Source organism: Larus michahellis, chromosome 2, assembly GCF_964199755.1.
Source record: "Larus michahellis chromosome 2, bLarMic1.1, whole genome shotgun sequence".
Lineage (NCBI taxonomy): Eukaryota > Metazoa > Chordata > Aves > Charadriiformes > Laridae > Larus > Larus michahellis.
In genome coordinates this window covers 39,104,722-39,122,245 of record NC_133897.1, presented here as the reverse complement: position 1 = coordinate 39,122,245, position 17,524 = coordinate 39,104,722, and the positions used below count along the sequence as shown (strand labels likewise).

Below are 17,524 nucleotides of genomic sequence, written 5' to 3'. Positions count from 1 at the left end.
TTGTTTTTGGTAACAGGAAATAAAACAAACAAAAACTGCTTATATTTGTATAATCCTGGATAATTTTAGCCTCTCTTGAAAGTTAATCATAATGCTTACGTTCTGTGCCCTAGTTTTCTCTTGGTACACAGGAAAAACAACTGACAAAATACGGATCTTTCTTTAGCTATCCTGTTTCTGTTTTCATGCTCGTGCTTGATCATGTCAACAGTTTCACACAAGAAATGTAATTGAAAAGCTCAGTAGGAAGCCGTGTATCTGTTACAGGGACAAGGACCTTCGTTATCAGCTTTCCCAGCCTGGAGGGGATTCGGATGGAGCCTCCTCCTGCATCATGTTTCTTCCTTCTGGGACGTTCTTTTCCAAAAGCAGGTTGGTTTTGATAGAGGTTGCACCCAGTTAGGAGCTGTGTGGTACTTTTGTCCTCTTGAGTGATGTAAAAAAAAAAAAAAAAAAAAAAAAAAAAAAAAAAGTAGGAGCTTGGTTTAGCTGAGAAATTTGCCATAAAGAAAGAGGATAGTTTGAAACATGTCAAGTAAGTCATTTTGCTCAAGGTTTATGAGGGGCATGTTCCTGATGGAGGGCTGGAGTTTGTCCATGGGGATAGTCTTTTTTATATATATACTTTTTTTTTTTACTTCTAACTGCTCTGCATCTCCATTAGATAAACAAGGAGCAAAGCCACTTTTAAAATATTAGGATCTGACTGCAGAAATCTAGCGCAGCCAACTCTTCAGAGCTCCCCAAATCGCAGTTAGATTTTTTAGAGGAAAAACACGAGGCTGATGCTAACTACCATTAAGAGCTGCTCTTCATACTAGATACAATGCTTCTAATTTCTAGTTTGTGTCATGACCTGCTTAAGGAGATTAAATGACGCAGGATAATTGATTTCTCATCTGGGAGTCAGACTGAAAGCGTTAAATCAATCCTGTCCTCTTACATTTTATTGCCATTGAAATTTCTTTAAAGCAGCTGATGTTTCCTCTTCTGCCTCTTTCCCTGGATAGCGAACTAAGTAATACCCATTTCTTTTGCATGCTTGGCCTGCTGTCTCTCTGCGAGTAAATAGTACAGCTTAGCTCTGGTCTCTCTAATCTGCTGGGATGTGTCTTTAGAGAACGGGTTTTCATTCCATAAATACAAAGCAAAATGTTCTTAGTGACCCCGTGTCCATCTCTGGGTATGGAATCTATACGGCTATAGCTAGCAGACCAATTGTAGCTTAAAGAAGATTATGTCCTGCTGGATTTTACTCTTAGCAACGCTGACCACAATACTTAGAGAGTTAAGACTCGCGATGTTCCTTCCTTTTAACAGAAGGTAAAAATTTGCATTTGTGTCCAGTATTTCAGCCCTTACGTGCTGTCATGTCCTCATGGCTATTGTCACTATTACTAGTTGGGTCAAAACCTGGGCATAACACGGTGACATGGACATCGTGATGTAGGCTTGCACTCTGAAATAATTCAGCCCTCTGCCTCTACAAAACCTGGTCTGAAGCAAGGCTCTCAGGCACATGGTGCTCATCTTCCAGCTGACAAATGAGGACAAACTGCAGCGGGAGCATGTACGGAGCAGAAATGGCCAACACTCCTGTTCATTTGGTACCAGATCCTGCTACTGCAAACCTGAGCCAACTTCAGCTCATGGTGGCACCCTTCCACAGCCACAACCAGCCATTCACGCTGTGGTGGGGCTGTGTGAAGGCAGGCTGGTGACGTGGGCTCTAGGACATAAATTAATCTTGCTTCTTAAGCAGGCAGCTGCAGGAGGGCAGCACAGGGATGTGTCAGTGCCTCCGGACAGACCAGAGCAGCACCAGCCAGGCTTGCGCTGTCACACCACTGCCTGGTGTGGGCAGGTTCTCCAAGGGCAGGCTTGGAGAAAACAGCAAGGGCCCTTGCACTGGGGGGAAATAGCAGAGAAAATAGAATCATAGAATATCTCAAGTTGGAAGGGACCCATAAGGATCATGGAGTCCTCATAGCTCCTCACAGAGCTACCTAAAACTAGCCAACATGACTCAGAGCATCGTCCAGATGCGAACTCTGACAGGCTTGGTGCCGTGGCCGTTTCCCTGGGGAGCCTGTTCCAGTGACCGACTTCCCTCTCAGTGAAGAACCTTTTCCTAATGTCCAATCTGAACTTCCCCTGACGCAGCTTCATTCCATTTCCTCACATCTTATTGCTGGTCACCAGAGGAGATCAGCCGTCCCCCCCTGCTGTCCCTTGTGAGGAAGTTGTAGACTGCAATGAGGTCACCCCTTGGCCTTCTCTTCTCCAAGCTGAACAAAAAAAATAGGTGGGGGAACAGCTCTTGGTACCATCCAGTTTTTCTTGGCTGATATCCACAGCCAATATAAGGCAGTTTAAAAACTCATGGGTAATATATTGTTGACATTTCTTTATTAAAATATGTACATAAGGAATAACATACAACCAGTATAACAAGCAATGCAGTTTGAGCTTTTTTATTTTTCCAGTCTCCTATTAACTACTATTTTCCAGTTGTACATTGTGGACAACGCCATTTATGTAAACTTGGGCTGTTCTATGAGAAAGATTGTGGTTGTTTAACCCTAGCCAGCAACTAAGCACCACACAGCCGCTTGCTCACTTCTGCCCCATATCCCCCCACCCCGGTAGGATTGGGGAGAAAATCAGCGGAGTAAAAGTGAGTTGCAGATATTCTTAAATATATATTTTTCCCATCCTTTTGGAAGTACAGGAGCCAAAAGGACTTCTTTGTTTTATCTAAGTTTGAAGTATTCCTGTTATCAGAGGTCCCTTCCCACTTGCAGCTATCTACCACTTCCATGAATAAGCAAAATTACTTGATCAAGGGGTTTTTTTTGGAGTCAGGACAGCTTAAAGGCATATTAAAAAAAAAAAAAAATTAAAAAAAAGACTGTCCAAGTTTTAAGTCTCCTGAAAAGTGGAATAATGGGAAATGCTGCAGCAAAAACATCCCTAGCCTAGGAAGGACATGCCACTACTCACACCCCGCGGTGTATGGGAGGAGAAAAAAAGGTTGCTGACACATGCAGAACTTTTTCAGCGTACTCAGCAGACCTGTTGCTGTGGTAACTAACCAGAAGACTGTACCTCCTCTGAAGAGCTGCTATTTGCACTGCACCAGATGGCTGATAAATCACATAGTGGCACTTTCTGTCCCTTGTATTACTGTCCCATCTTTTCTCTTAAGTGCTGTGATTTAATTTGCAGCAATTTACACATAGATTATTCAGAGATGACACACTAAAATAGCACATAAAGCTGCTTCAGGTATGCAGTCATTTTAATGAACTCCTGTATCACCTGCATAACACCAGAACTGTTTTCTTATATTACTGATTTATGTTCAAGCTGTTGCAATTTTATGAATAATGCTAAGCTGAGAAAAACTCTATGCTTGCATTTTAATATAATTTTAATAAGAGTAACTACATAGTACCGAGTTACTATAGCGCATTTCTTGCAGAGGGAAGTGAGACACTTTTCCAGTTCATCGGTCTGCTTACAAGCATTTCTGCACAGGCAGCATCATAACAATGGAAGCATACATGAAGCTTAAACAGGATCACTGCGTAAGAAAGTAATGCTGTTGTCTCTGTATTTTCTGCTTCTTTGTTGTCATTACTGGCTTATCTTCTCAGGATGACATATTTCCTTCTTCCACCCGCCTTGACTATTTATTATTTTGAGTCTTAAGCTATTGTCAAGTGGTTTAGCCTCATTGTTACAGGTGATGTTCTAACGCACTAAAAAAGCTCCAGGCTAATGGACTTGAAAAGCCAATAATAATAAATGTGTCTTGTGATACCTTTTAGAGTTATGAAAGTAAGTATGGTGTCACAAGTTATTATAAATTAAAACAAGGAAAACTATAAGATTTATGAAAACAAAGCAACAGACTGATGCTTTTTTGATAAATCCAACCATTACTCCAGAAGAAGGCAACCTTTTTGAATGTGCAATGGAGCAGCTTAGTGCGGTTCTGTGCTGTGCCTGACAGATTTCTAGACAGAGGGTAACTGCAGCGTGCCCAGAGTCCCTGTAGCATGCCGTCTTCTGTCCCTGTGACACTGGCTAAGCAGTTGTGTTCTGTTATGTCACTTGTGCAATGGAGAAATGAATCACCTTCTGTGGTGCATGAGTAAGAGCTCAGCAACTAAGCTTGCCACTGTGCTTACAATGATATCTTATGTACAGCTGCAGCCATTTACACAGATTAATCTTCAATGGTATAATGGCATAAAGGGGCTGCAGCCAGGATTTCTTGTATCTTTTGCATTTTGAACATTCCGTGAGCCCAGCAGGTGACATCTTTACTTCACATCAGAATATTGCACCTGCTACCCTTTTTCTTTCTTTTCTTTCTTATGGGCGAAGCCACCTTTAGTGTGGGAGAAGTACTCTCAACTCTCTGCTCCAGTCCCCTGAGTATATAAAAAACCCAAAACGCCCAAGTACCATTGATACTTTTTATTCTTCAGATTTGTTTTACGACATCAGTTGAATTTATGGGACTATGGTGAAACTATTATCTGTTATGTAAGAAGTTTTGTGTTCCTGTAACTTGCTGTAAGAGGAATCATTTAAGTTTAGAGGGATACCTTTATGGCTAAAGGCTTAGAATTCTGACTTAGCAGCAACCAGGTACATTTGTTCTGTGCAAGCCCAGTTCATCTGCTTTTTAGGTACAGTGTTCCACCGGAGAACACCAGAATACGGTGGCTTGTAATAACAAAAACTAATACCAACAAAAGGGCTTTCTTGGCTGCACTACCCTTTCACCAAAATCTATCGTAGTACATTTTTTTTACATAATTTCAACACTTAGGTGGTCTTTTTTTACCATCTGCATTAAGCCAGCTTCTCTCCTAAATACTGTTTGCTGAGAGAACTAGTTCCATTGGTTGTATGCCTGCACGGCTGTTGTCTTGAGCTTGCAGAAAGAAGTATTTTGGAAATGATGAATCAAAGATTAGTGCTAAGGTGTCTTGAGGATTTTGGATACTAGTTCTGCTGAGTCGGCTTTGATCTCTTAACTAAGGAGGTGTTTAAAGAAGAAAAAAAATAAACTGTAACTTAAGCTATGTGTTGCTGTGTTTGCCTTTTGGTCTATTCCTTTCACAGATAAAACATGGAACAAAGGTTCTTTGAAATTCTCTTTTCTGAAGATGTGTCCTTCCTGCTCTCCTTCTTTGATGTTGCATCCCATTGGAAATTCATCTTTTACAGGAGAAAAAAAAATTAATATCCATAAATTCTGCTGTTATGTTATTAAAGACAAAGAGCAAATAATCAATAGGTAAGCATTGTGGCTTTGTCCTAATGATTATAATTTTGTACTTTCTGTTTATGCAGCAATCTCCATTCAAAGATTTCAAAGATGCAGCTGTGAGTAAATGCTCTCCCCACTTCATGTATGAGGTAATTTAATTGCTGTGAGGTTACAAGCTTATGGCAGAACAACATACACCCCAGGCTCTCTTGATTCCCAGGACCATGCTCTAACCGCTCATCCTTGCTGCTTTACACAGTTCATGACAGCTTACACAGAAAGGAAGCATGCAAGATTTCTGTGTCTCTGGTATGTAATCATTTTGCAGACAGTCTAATAATTATTAGGTAGATTATACTCAGCCATAATCATCTCCAGTGTAATTAGAGAATAGACTTAGTCAGCTAAGTGAGCATAATATGGGCAATGTAAGTGGTGTGTTATAGGATATAATTTAAACCCCCTTTTAAATTGCACCTGCTCTTTTCATCGGCTATCTTTCTGATTCTAAGAAGCAAGCTGCCTGTGACGCAGTTCATCCTTGATGTAACTCCAGAGCAAGGAATTTGGGTTGTTATATTCAACTGAAGTTGTTACAATTAAATTGATATAAACTCCTCAGCTTTTCAGTGGTTCAAATCACCTTTCAGTTAGATATTTTAAGCAGGAGATATCCAGCCTTTTTTCTACTGCAAAACACATTGAACTGTAATTCTGATGACAGCAAACTGATAGTAGAGGAAAAAAAAGGTCTTGCTTAAAATACATAATGGAAGGTCTCAGAGTATGAAAGGCTCCATGTTGCTAATGATCAGCCCTGCTTTTTAAGCAAAGGCACTGAGGCTAAGTGATGACTTCTAAATTAGTCCCTATTTAGGTTACTGATATACCCTTAAAAGGTGCAGATGCCACAATATTTCACATTCACTGAGATTTAGAGTGGGAACAACAAATTACTTTCTCTTTTGGTTATGTAATGAAGTTGCAACTTCTGGTCTGCAAGGAAGTTTGGCAGCAATGGTGTCCAAAGCTTATCTATCATTTCCAAACACACGCAACCCCATGGATCCTTCTGCTACCTGTGCTGATGACAGGAAATTCTTTTTGCCACGCATCATTCCAGGATTTTTCCTTCTAAATTTTCTTTTCATGTAGGGTCCTATATGCAGATTCTGTCTGGCTTTCTGTTTTTCTTTCGGCAGGTTACTAAACTAGATCTACTGATCTAATAAGCAGTGTGATATTTAAATGTCTAGATTCCTACCTTGTAGGAGTGCATGACGTGTAGTACTAACTGAAATGTGGAGTGGCTATCAGTCCTGTGCTTCTTGTGGCAATTGATTCTGCAGACATGTTAGGCTGGCTTGGCCCATGTTAATGAGTTCGTCTCCTGAAAAGAAACAGGAAGAAAAGCAAATATCCTGAGGAACTCAAGTTCAGCCACCACGTTGTACAGCACTATGGAGAACGTGCTGACACGACACTTTCAGATAATTAGTTCTGCTGGCAAAAAGCATTAAAACCTGTGAAATGAGGCAAAAGCTAAGAATAAACCCCTTAGACTATAGGCACAAAGCTCTTTTACAGATTTCTATATTTTCTGTGCCTTCCCCAGGTTTCACACTGCTGCACCAACCGTACTTGCTTCCTCCTCCTCTTATGCTGAAACGCTCTAATTTTTAATGCTCTTTGTTCTGCCTGCTGGCTCATCTGTGCCTTTCCAACCTCCTCCCCAGCTTCCTTTTAACCTTCCCATTAAACTTAGTTGGCAGTCCCTTCTCCACACCAAGCGTCTGGTCTGGGGCAGGCATTGGTGGAGCGTGCAGCAAGGTTCCTTGAAGAAGGAGACAGAAACATAAAGGTGCTGCCTCACACCAGCAAACCATGTTTGTTTTCCTAAACCAGAGCCATTTAACCAGGTAGCGGTGGACCTGCACGACTACAGTTCGCAGTGAAACTATTTTCACCTCTGTATGGAGGTGCAGGTTGTGTGCTGAAGAGGGAGCACAGGGGACAGACCCATCTGTGTTGGTTTGGCCAAGAGAGCCAGCCACCTGCTCCGTGCGCCATGGCGTGCTGTGCTCTGCGTGGGGCCTCGGAGGGAGGGACAGTCACTGCCCTCTTGCTCCAGGCCTGGTGGCGCTGGTGCTCTTGTACCCGAAGAGCTGAGAGGCCCCCAGGGGTTCGGCTGCGGGAAGGGCAGGAGCCCGCCGCGACACTTCGCACGCAGCCACCAAAGTCCCCGATCGTGAGGTCACCCCATCAGATTTGCAAAGGTTGGTGGGCTCCTTATCTGGCGGTTTGACCTGTTAATGCGGTGGCAACCACATTTTAAATGACCTGTGTTACTTTCTAGACTGATCCTGCCTGTGTGGCAGAGAAGCGCAAGTTACCCATCCAATTATATGACTAAAACTGAATAAACGAGCCCCTTATTTTCATAGGCCTAACCTGAAGGCAGTATTGGTGCCCTCTCTCGGTCCCCGAGGCAGACTGAGGGAGGACGCCTGCCCCGCTCTCCACCCATGCACGCGAAACGTGGAAGCTTCTTCTTGGCACCATCTTCATGTCCTCGTGCTTTGGTGGTCCCTGCCCCGGTGTGGCCTTTGAGGGTACCCCCACCCACCCACGCGAGCCACCGGCGGCCACCACCCCTCGCCCTGAGGGCAGCTGGCAGCCGCCAGGAGCCAGCACCGGTGCCACCTCACGGGGGAGAGGGGGTCGGGAAGACCCCGGGCGAGGGCACGAATGGCTCTGAGGGAAGAGCCGGTGCCAACCGGCCAGCTCCGCGGTGAAACGCAAGGAACGGAAGGCCCCGGAGGCCCGCGCTGGCGGTGGGGCAACCCCCGACAGCGCAGGGGGGTGTGGCGGACCTGCCGAGCGGCGATTCCCCAGGCGGGGACGGGACGCACCACCGCCGCCCCCTCCGCCACCGCCGCCGTCGCCGCACCGGCCGGGCCTCGCCGCGCGGAGCGGTTCGGCAGCGGCTGCGCGCGCAGGGGGGAGGGGGCTGCGCGCCGCGCCTGCTCCCACCGGCAGGGGCCGCCGCCGCGAGGCTGAGGGGAGCGGAGCGGAGCGTCGGGCGTGCTGAGGTACGGTAGCGGTGCCAGTAACGCTACAGGGCAGGGCGTCGCATCTTCCCTCTCCCCTTCTCCCGCTGAGCGGCGGGGCCGGGCCGGTGCCGTCCCGCTCGGCGAAGGGGGGCTGCGGGCAGCGACCTGCCCGGCGGGGTTCGCCCCGTCAGCGCCGGGCGGTGAGGGAAGGAGGGAGGGGATGGCGGGATGAGGATGGCGCAGAACCGGTTTCCCGGAGTCGTTGCGGATGATGTCCCCCGGCGGCGATGTTCCCGGGCGCCTCCGCGCACCTGCTCCCGCGGCGGCGGGAGGCACCGCGCCGCCCTGGGCGGGGGCTGCGGGCACCGCGTAACATGGCTGCCCCGCAGGCCTCCCCCGGCCGCCGGGAGTGAGCTCCGGGGGTGCGGGTGGGGGGCCCCCGGCGAGGGGCCACTTGGTCTTTGGTTTACCGACAGCGTCGGTAAACGCTGTCCCCGGCTGTCGCAAGGCTTTCCGGTCGCTGCCTTCCTTTAAGGACCCGGCGTGAGTTGTGTACCCTTTCTTTTTTGTGAAGGTGTCTTTTCATATAGTCACCTTGAAATCTACGTGCCTTTATGGGCATTTCTAAGCATGCTGTTACGCCCGGGTAGGTATGTGATGGTTTCGTTCACTTGAGCAGGCTGATGAGCAGACATACCTTCCTGCAGGAGTCTGCAAACCCGAGATCTTTATTTGTGCTACTAGAGCCTACGGTTAACCTGCCCTTTTTTTGCCCTTTTTTTGTTTTTGGGTTTTTTTTTGTTTTTGAAAAGACATTTTCTCCAGTACTGATAATTAAAGGGGGGGAAGTTGTATTAAACTAGTATCTCAAGCAGAAGACAGCTTTGTTAGGGCCCTGTTCCTGTGTGTGCACATACATATATATATATATATAGATGCCTGTGAAAAATCTCCCCAGAACTGAGTAAACCCATCCATACCTGTAGGAAATGAAGCTTTAATAATCCCAGAGAACTGGTTGTGATGCAATGCACTTTGTAAATTCTGTGATGTGAACTATCTGTGTATGCTAAATTTACTCAGTAGTTTAGAAGATAATAAATACAGGAACTTGTGGGAAGCGGAGTGACTGACTCATTTGGTTACAGACTATTACCACTTCGGCTATTGGTCTAAAAGCTGTTTTAGAGTCAGGGATTTAAAGCATCTCTAAACGTACTTGTTTTTTTTGTAACATGCACCCCAAACCCTCCAGCCAAACAAAAAGAAACCTCAAAACAAACCCTTAAGCATATATATTTAGGAGGTTGATCTCTGTCAACACAGGACTTCCACTGATTTGAGATGAATCAAGACTGAAGTTAACTTAACCGTCCATAGTGCTGTGAGCTTTTGCAAGCAGTTTAGACCCTAGAGCTTACATAGACAGTCTAAAAAGACAGGTGTTATACTGAGGCAAATGTGGTGGATGGAAGTTCTTTATTGATATGAGTAGGTTTTGTCTTCCCCAAAAAGTATTTCTGTTGCTTAGAATTTGAGATTTTTATGGTAACTTCCATTTTTGGAAGACATTTGGTAAAGCAGGGCATAGCTTAAGCTCCATTTGTTTACTCTTTCTGAGTTTGGTATTTTTGGTAAAGGCTACTGAATTTGGCTCTACACCTTCCCCTTCCAAAGTCATCAACCATGAATGCTTTACGCAGCTTGCAGGTGGGAAGGTGTGCTGGTTTGTGCTAGAAGCTTCCAGTAAGAATTTCTTTCTTTATTATGAACTTGAAGAGTTGTGAAGATGGACATTATCCCTCTAGTCTGTTGGCCTTCTCTTTCTGTAAATTCAGCAGATCGAGAAGTTGCACAGGATTGCTGTCTACACCTGCCTCTCTGTGAGGTACCCAAATGGCTGCTTTCTGCCACAGTGTGTTACATTACATCCTAACATTTACAAACTCTTTTTTAGTAGTACTGTAACACTTGCTGTTGTTCGGGGTTATATTTTAAACTAAACTGAGACTTCCAACAAGATACTTTGATGCTTTTTATTTTACCCTTTGCTAACATAATGATGTTGCTAATTTGAAATGACTACCAGTCAGTATGCATTAGCCAGTTCTGTGTGGAGGTGGACAATCTTTTCTGTGCAGTGATCAAGACCTAACTGAACCGCAAAACTGGATTGTGCCGGCTCTACAAAGAGGAAAAGCTACATGGCTAAGTATTATGCAGCAGTTAGCGACTTCTCTTTACGAAGTTGTGTGTTGTACAAAGATGCTTCAGATACTAGCAGATCCTAACAGGGGTCTCTGCCCCAGTGACAGAAGCACGAAAAAACAGGTGCTTCTCTACGAAATGGAGAGTGTTACAAATACGACCTCAGACTGCAGGCTGTAATAGCCGCTACAAAAGGAATACAGTTCTATGACTGCTTGGAGACTTAATTAAGTGCATTGACATCCACTCAGTGAAAAGTCTGTATATATAATGAATTTTCCCTGTATGCACAGCCTGTGATGGAAATGAGACGGAAATCTGTTGTCTTCTGGATGACTGACCCCGATTTGTTTTTAAATAGAACTACGTTTTCATTAACATAATTCAGATTACTTGAGGCAAAAAATAAGATCGAAAGATCCCTGCTTTGAAAGGTTGGATGAGAGTGTATTAGACAATTAAAATAGAACTGGTTGGTCAAGGGACTGTGAACTTCTGGAACAGCTGAAATCTTACCATTTGTTAGGACTTTAAATGCTGAAGAGCTTTACCATGCTGATTTGATAGCCAGTATCTAATTTGTTAGACAGTCTTAAGAAACCTGGCAGCTGTGGCCAGGAATATTCCAAATTTTCCCACATAAAGCAAGAGAAATATTTTCAGTTTTTTCCAGACCTATTATGTCTCTGCTCAGATAAATGACTGAGGAGGGTGTACTGCTTAGGAAAGCTTTGAAATGCAACTTGATTTTATGCCTGTGTAGGGAATTGCTACTTCTTGTAATTCAAAAATAAAAGCATGGCTTGCTAAGTTTCAGCTGCTGATAACTCCTCTTAGATATCTTTTTAGACACAGCTTAGAGGAATGGAGACAATTGAAGTTGAGTGTGGCACCTTCGAGTGGTAAATTGCTATCGTCATCCATTGGTGGTATGGAAAAAGTCAAACAGTTTGGCTAAGGTCTAATAATGAAATGTCCAAACTATAGGGACACACAGATCTGGCATGGTTTTGTGCTTTATATTCAGGAACAGTCTCTGCTTTCTAATTTCTTAATAAATGCAACCTTCCTCTCTCCTGATAAGTCATGCATTAAAACTGTCCAAATTGTCAATGAAAAAAAAATAACCTTTCAGTGTTTCCTAAGATGGGAACAATATTATTATTGTGCCTTTCAGTTTGCTGTCTTTGTTCTGTGCCTGCAGCTGAATGAATTTTGCTTTTCATTTCTGTTTTTGGAAACATTGCTTTTCTGCAGAATGCACAGATCACATGTCTCTGTGTGCATAAGACACTAGGCTTGATTTGTAAATGGAAATACAAGCTTGTCCCAGACACAGGAAACATCTTAATTTGAAGGTTAAAGTAGAGGTTGAAAACCAACAACTAAACCCTGAACAAAGTTTTTACAGTTTTAACTGACCTTTCTTCTGCCACCCCGTTAAAAATATGGAAGAGTTGAGAATAAATAATGTGTGGCCTACTTGATGTATTCTTCCTTCTCTAATGAGAGAGCATTGATCGAAATCCGAGGACCCTTGTTCAGGTGCTGCCTCTCAGTTTTTCATTGTAAATGTTTCTTGCAGGTTAGGTCACTTACCCTTTTTCTCAGCAATGAAAACAGATTTATTGAAATCTGTAAATGTTACTGAAATAGTTCAGAAGTATTAGCACAGCTGGGGTTCTGTTTTATAAAAGCCAAAAATATAGTGAGAAGAAGTCATCCTTTAATACACAGAAACAAGTTGTACGTCTTCGTAAAATGCTTAATGTGATCTCTGGACTTTCGAAGCAGCTCAAATCTCTTTTGCAATACAAACGTTAAAGAAAAGACTGTCATCACCAGAATGCACTCAGAATTTACCAGCAAGGAATTTGTCAGCCTCTGTATTTCTGATACCTAAAGCACCCGTTCCAGACCAGCTTTAATACGAAGAAACTACAGAAGTGAGGGTGGAAGAAATGAGGCTGTACGATCAGTAAAACTGGTGTTCAGACCAAACTGCTGTGGAAGTCTGAGGTGAAACCTTAGTGTTAACCCTCCCACCCTTGTTTTTGTGGACACCCACACTGTCTTGAAAACATGATGTTGATTATCACCAGCATTAACAATGGGTTATCTAGGACAACCACAGGCATGCTTGAAAAACTGGGCATTAGGAGAGGTTTAGACTTAACCCTCTACGACACTTTTGTTACGTCTGTGCTTCAGAAAGCTGGACAGTCATGCCAACAAAACTCTTGAAGACAAACTTACAAAATGTTTGAAAGACGAGTTTGTATGATGGATCTGTGCAACCTCACTAAGCCGAATGAAAGCGAAGTGTGGTATTTGTGGTTCCATCCATGCTGTAAGACTTGCTATTGTAGCTATGCTGAGTAATGAATGCAGCAATTATGCTCCTAGGTGAAGGTTTGGCTTGATCAAGCTGAAGCTTTGCGAGTTTGTAAGTCAAATCATATCAATGCAAGGCAAATTTTACAGTTAAATTCTACTCATAGTAACATGAGGTGAATGCTTTTCTAGTGTCAGTGCTGACTGCTTGGTCTCACTGGACGACTTTAATATCTACTTGAGCATTGTTTTGAGCTCTTGTGAAGAGGAGCTGTAATGGTGGTAGCTGGCTTCTCATGTAATATCTTTTACTGATCTTGTGTTGCTCTACATGATGGTGACCACGTATTATTAAACTTTTAGGCTAGAGACTATATCGGTGTAGAAATCAAAAATTTTGCGTAGTGTATTAAGGGCAGAACTGTTTGTACATGTGCATCACTTAACATGTCCTAAATGGTGCCTTGTCAGGAAAGGAGTAGGAATAGCTGCTTCAGAAGTTTTTTTTATTTGGTGTAAGTCTTAATTAACATTAACAATCGATCTTAATTAACATTTCAGAAGCCCCAGCTAACTTAACTTATATTAAAACCAAAGGGTTCTTATATGTGACTTTAGGGACGTCTTTAACTTTTCTTGAGATAAAGTTGCAGGGCATTAAGTTATCAGCAATTAAAATGTGAAGAGCAAATATTGGTTCAGTTCAATAAGCGTGAGTTAAATTTCAAGACAGACCCTTTTTTTTGACCCTGTTTTCTCACACTAATCCTTTTTATTACCCATTGCTTCCTAGTGAGTGCTGCACTTTCATTATAAACCTATTGTTTTGTTTTCCAATTGAAAGAAAAGACAGAGAAAAGAATTTACTGTTGGCAAAAGCAGTTTTACTGCTTTAGAAATAAGCTATGGAATTGCTTGAACAATAAGTTATTATTAGCTTCAAAACCTAATAGTTAATAATATTGAATTTTTATTTTTGGTATTTTTTTTTAATAAATAAGACATAGCAATTATGAAAGCTACTGTTGGCAAGCTGGTTTTCACATAGCTTGTGACTTTGTAAAACTAGTAATTACATTATGCTTAATGTCTTCCCGGTATTTTGGCAAACAAGGAAAATTAGTTGGCTTGAAAAGAGTTGATATCTATTTAATATGGGAGGATAAAGTTATTTTTCTGAGAAGTAATTTTATTGTAGCAGTCAATTTTTTGAACTTTATAAAAGATTATTTCAGTACCAAATTGCAGCTTTCAGAGAAGCAGTACACGGTGTTGTTATGGAAAAAAAAAAAACCTCAAAAAAGTCTTGAGCAAGTTAGTATGAAAATCTTCTTTTCTCCATTTTGGACTCTGACTTGCTAAGCTCAGAGTGCTTTGTTGTGGATACATAGTTATTTCAGTTATCCTGGGTCAGGGGAAAGGTTCCAAAATGCACTGAATAATATTCTCCTAGGAGTGTGGCTTCAGTCTCTGATAGTCATGTGTCCATGAGGGGAGGATGGGATACTGCAATCTGTCTTCCGTGTCTGTTGCTATAACAGCATTATTTGTCTGTTCCTTTTTTAATAAGTGAAAAATGACATCTAGATGAAGCTTTCATTAGATTATGTTACAACCTTTATGTATGGACTTAAAGAATAACAATTTTATTCCTCATTGGCCACTCTAAAAGCCTGATTGTAGACAAATTTTGACACTAATGGTGCAAGTTGTTCTAATGAGAATTTGTGACCCTTCTTTATACATGGTATCATTTGTAAGATCCTCATACTGTGAAATGGAAAATATGTGAGAGTGAAATGTTCCAGATCTTGATATTTTCAACCTGAAGACTAGTATTTTATGACTATCAAGATTTATGGGTTAGGTTTCTTGAGGTGATGCTAGGCAATAGCACTTCCATGTTCCCCATATTTCAGGAGTATAGTGATGTTCAGACTTGTTTATAGAGCCCTGATAATTGTCATACTTGTTGTTTTACTTTGTGATGTTTGGAGCCAGACATTGCCCGGTGGATGTTACTCCTTTCTTTCTGCATCAAAGTACTTAGGAGCTTGTCTGTTTTACCATTAACAGTAGTGGTGATTTGTTCATAGAATTAATTTGGCTTGGCAGTCTCTAAATGAGATTTATCACAATGAGAGAAGATCTTAATAAAGGAACTTGTTAAACAAAACTTCTTCATAGTGTCAGAACTAAGCTAAGTGCCATAGTGACCAGGAGACTCTGGAAAAAATAAGACCATGTGCAGTATTGCATGCCTGCTGTAGTTCGTTACATTTTTGTCAAATAAAAAGAAAGCAGGTGGAGTATATTACCTTGTGGGTGTCACTCAGAACTGGTTTTCCAACCTTTGTACCCACTGTGATTCTAGGTCACCCAAGTGTGATGCCTGTTAACTACCTGAAACTGCAGCAGTTATTATGTAGTGGCATAGCATAATGTACAGCTCTTTGTCTGTTTCTAGTGCTTTCATATGCAGAATGGTTTTGGATATAGCCTGTAATAGACTGTGGTGTCCCTGTTCCTCTTAACTTGCAGTGGCCCATCCATAAGTGTAATGGTCTGCAATCAAATCTAGGACCTGTTGACATACAGCGTAGGTTTACCTCTGTCTACACCAAAGTATAGGTCTGAGCTACGATCTGTTGAGAAAATCAGGCCTGTGGTAAACAGGCTAACATGCTCTGTGGTAAAGAACTATGGCAGTGAATAGGCAACAAGGTGTTCATTGAGATCTATTTGCAGTCATTCCCAGTGTCTTCTAAGGTTTTCAGGATTGCCTTTTGTTTGAGGAGCAAATAATCTGTGAAACAAGAGTAGGTGGTTTTGTATGTTAGCCTGATTTACCAGAGGTACTATGAAGGAGGAGTATTCTGTTCCTCCAGTAGATAAAAGGTAGAATCACAGAATATTTTGGGTTGGAAGGGATCTTTAAAGGTCACCTAGTCCAAACCCCCTTCAATAAGCAGGGACGTCTTCAACTAGATCAGGTTGCTCAGAGCCCCGTCCAACCTGACCTTGAATGTTTCCAGGGATGGGGCATCTACTGCCTCTCTGGGAAACCTATTCCAGTGTCTCACCGCCCTCATTGTAAAAAAAAAAAAATAAAAATCTTCCTTATATCTAGTCTAAATCTACCCTCTTTTAGTATAAAACCATTACCCCTTGTCCTATCATGACAGGCCCTTCTAAAAGGTTTGTCCCCAACATTCTTATAAGCCCCCTTTAAGTACTGAAAGACTGCAATAAAGTCTTCCCGGAGCCTTCTCTTCTCCAGACTCAACAACCCCAACTTTCTCAGCCTGTCCTCACGGGAGATGTGTTCCATCCCTCTGATCATCTCTGTGGCCCTCCTCTGCAGCTGCTCCAACAGGTCCATGTCTTTCCTGTGCTCAGGGTTCCAGAGCTGGATGCAGTACTCCAGGTGGGGTCTCATGAGAGTGGAGTAGAGGGGTAGAATCACCTCCCTCCACCTGCTGGCCGTGGTTCTTTTGATGCAGCCCAGGATATGGTTGGCTTTCCGGGCTGTGGGTGCACACTGCTGGCTCATTTCCAGCTTGTCTTCCTCAGGGCTTTTCTGAATCCCTTCATCCCCCAGCCTATATTGATACTGGGGATTGCCCCAACTCCGGTGTAGAACCCTGCACTTGGCCGTGTTGAACCTCATGATGTTCACATGGGCCCACTTCTCAAGCTTGTCCAGGTCCCTCTGGATGGCATCCCATCCCTCGGGCGTGTCAACCACACCACTCAGCTTGGTGTCCTCTGCAAACTTGCTGAGGGTGCACTCGATCTCACTGTCTATGTCATTGATGGAAGATGTTTGTTTGGTACTGAGTCAGGATGGTATCTTGTGAGAGGGCAAAGAGGTGGCAAATGTGTGAAAAGGAGAATGAGGACAACCTGAAGTTAAACTATGAAAAAAGGAAAATGAAGTAGGCAAGTAAAAATGTCCTGCTTGGATAGTTAGCTGCTGACAGACTGCTTTAGTTACATGATGGAGGAAGATGAAGTTCAGTAGTGTTCTGCACAAACACAGGCTGTGGGTGTATCTGAGAAACTGCCATCCTTGCCATATTTAAAATGAACCAAATGAGGTTCTAGGAAAAACTGCTACCTAGCAAACTGAGTGGATTTAAGCTGTAGTATACTGCTAGCTAACTTCCTTCTCTAGAAACCTAATTTAACATCCCAGTGCCAACCCTTATGACAATCATGTTTTCAGTACAAGGTTGTACCATTCAGCTTGCAGCGTTCAACTGTTACATACTCCCCTGTATGGAATAGAGGTGTGGTGAGGTGAACTCTAGTTACAGAGTATCTTACTCGTACTTCCATACTTAAAAAGCGTTACCAAAATGGCAATTTGGTTTTAGTTCAGTAACTGTTGGTATATTTCAAGGAAAAAAAAAATCAAAAACCTTACAAATACAAATGAGCCTGCTTTATTCCAAGGAGGACTTCAGGAGTCTGCAGAATAGAAGACAGATAAAAATACTACAGATTTTTAATTCTTTTCCCTGCCTACTCAGTCTGTAGGTATGTAAAAGTCTGCCTTGCATACCTTCCAATTCATTCAGTAAAGCAGTGCTGAAGCATTCTTTCCCGTCTTTTTAAGCCTACCTGGCAATGTGTT

The 17,524-nt window shown here is 42.8% G+C and overlaps 1 protein-coding gene across 2 annotated transcripts in view; it reads left to right on the top strand.

The window, feature by feature from the left end:
• Positions 1-8,246: 8,246 nt before the first annotated feature.
• Positions 8,247-17,524, top strand: part of SCRN1 (secernin 1) — a 41,296-nt gene continuing 32,018 nt past the window's right edge. For both annotated transcript variants that reach the window (XR_012585509.1, XM_074574938.1), the window contains exon 1: positions 8,247-8,382. The gene's annotated coding sequence lies outside the window, so the exon portion shown is untranslated. The remainder of the gene's footprint in view (positions 8,383-17,524) is intronic.